Raw genomic sequence first — 2,441 nt, forward strand, 5'->3', positions numbered from 1 at the left:
TGCAAAAAGAGAAGAATTGATTTTGCTGTCAAATAGTGGGCAAGATAAAAAGCCCCTGCTTTGAGTTCTCTGCTCCTCCAGTTCAACGGACTGCTGCGTTTTCCTGTGCAGTGCCAGCCTCAAGCCTGAGACACGCTGGTGAAGGTCGGAGTGAACGGATTTGGCTGTATTGGGCGCCTGGTCACCAGGGCTGCTTTTTACTCTGGCAAAGTGGGTATTGTCGCCATAAATGACCCCTTCATTGACCTCAACTACATGGTCTACATGTTCCGGTATGATTCTACTCATGGCAAGTTCAAAGGCACAGTCAAGGCTGAGAACGGGAAGCTTGTTGTCAATGGAAAGTCCATCACCATCTTCCAGGAACAAGATTCCACCAACATCAAATGGGGTGATGCTGGTGCTGAGTATGTTGTGGAGTCCACTGGGGTCTTCACTACCATGGAGAAGGCTGGGGCTCACTTGAAGGGTGGAGTCAAGAGGGTTATCATCTCTGCCCCTTCTGCTGATGCCCCCATGTTTGTGATGGGTGTGAACCAAGACAAGTATGACAACTCCATGAAGATTGTCAGCAATGCCTCCTGCACCACCAACTGCTTGGCCCCCCTGGCCAAGGTCATCCATGACAACTTTGGTATCGTGGAGGGGCTCATGACCACAGTCCAGGCCATCACTGCCACCCAGAAGACCGTGGATGGCCCCTCTGGGAAGCTGTGGCGTGATGGCTGAGGGGCTGCACAGAACATCATCCCTGCTTCTACTGGTGCTGCCAAGGCTGTAGGCAAGGTCATCCCTGAGCTGAATGGGAAGCTCACTGGTATGGCTTTCCGTGTCCCCACCCCCAATGTGTCGGTTGTGGATCTGACCTGTCGCCTGGAAAAAGCTGCCAAATATGATGACATCAAGAAGGTAGTGAAGCAGGCATCAGAAGGCCCCCTCAAGGGTATCCTGGGCTATACTGAGGATCAGGTTGTCTCCTGCGACTTTAACAGTGACACCCACTCCTCCACCTTTGATGCTGGGGCTGGCATTGCCCTCAATGACCACTTTGTCAAGCTCATTTCCTGGTATGACAATGAATTTGGCTACAGCAACAGGGTGGTGGATCTTATGGTCCACATGGCCACCTAGGAGTAAGAGCCCCAGAGACAGGAAGAGAGGCCCTCAGCTGCTGGGGAATCCTTGCCCCAAACTGATCCCCCAACATACTGAGAATCTCCTGACCTCTAGTTGCCATCCTAGACTCCCTAAAGAGGGGAGGGGCTTAGGGAGCCCTACCTTGTCATGCACCATCAATAAAGTTCACTGTACCCAGCAAAAAAAAAAAAAAAAAAAAAAGCCCCTGCTTTGAAAGCTCGACTTTTTTTTGATCAGGGCTAGAATTCCCTCCTTGGACTTGGACTCCCAGAACCAGCATTTGGCACCTTATAGCTGATAAATGGAAAAGGGGGTAGGTGTGTGTGGTGGGTGGTGGGCAAGGGCTCTGCTTCTTTATTCTATGAGTCAAACCATGAGTGGGCGTGAGGGTTTTCAGTCTTTTAGTGAGAAGATGAAAGTCCCCGGCAGCCTGGAGAAGATGAGGCATTAAACGAGGATCATGGGAGCCCGGTGTTCATTATCTTGTATCCCCTGCTTGTTTTCCTCCTGGTACCAGCCTCCAGCACCCACTGGCAACTCAGAGCCATTTTCCTTTTCTCACCCCAGAGATGACTTGTAGCTTTTGGCCACAGTCAGATAGCTTGGTGATGGAGAGGTCAAGGTGGCAGGGGTGGCAAAAATCCTACTGCCCACTGCCGATCATGCCTAAATTGAGGGAATCTGAGTCTGTATAGGGCAAAGCATCCAAACCTTTATGTTTTGCATTAAGAAGATCGTCTGAGCTGAGAAGACAGACCCTGGTAGGTTGGCAATGCCAAAACAGACCACAAGTACGACAGATGAGGCTAACTCAAATCCATTCTGTCGGCACAATCCAGAGGCGTCACCGGTTTGGTATGAGACAGGCGAGAAAAGGAAAACTTTGGCTGGATGAGGCAGACTTGGAGTCCAGACAGAAAGGGTTTCTCTTCCTGCTGGAGCAAAGGGAAGTAGAAAAGGTAAATTGGGAAGGGGAGGCTGGAAATGGCAGTAAAATCCAATTTATATGGTAATCTATGCTCTGCTAATGTGGGCACCAGCTTGGGCCAAGCCCGTTGATTTATGGGTATGCGGTGTGTGTCCTGACAGCTCCACACCTGCCCTCCCAGGATGTCCTGCCATCCAGAGGGCTGCCTTCAAGCCCAGAAGAGGGGCTGGAGCTTGGAGTTGTGGAGCAGAGATCCTGGCTGCATGAGAGGAAGGACTGCAAAGTTGTATCAAGCTGGGGAGAGGCTCGTGGGGGCTGCTGGCATCTGGTTTCCATGAGTCCATGCGTCCCCAGTCCATCTTTATGTACGTGGTGG

At 51.2% G+C, this 2,441-nt stretch overlaps 1 pseudogene; it reads left to right on the top strand.

Moving 5' to 3' along the window:
- Window positions 1-240: 240 nt before the first annotated feature.
- Window positions 241-1,140, top strand: LOC150002146 (glyceraldehyde-3-phosphate dehydrogenase pseudogene; annotated as a pseudogene).
- The last annotated feature ends 1,301 nt before the right edge of the window (window positions 1,141-2,441 follow it).

Source organism: Furipterus horrens, unplaced genomic scaffold, assembly GCF_987537825.1.
Source record: "Furipterus horrens unplaced genomic scaffold, mFurHor1.1.pri manual_scaffold_9, whole genome shotgun sequence".
Lineage (NCBI taxonomy): Eukaryota > Metazoa > Chordata > Mammalia > Chiroptera > Furipteridae > Furipterus > Furipterus horrens.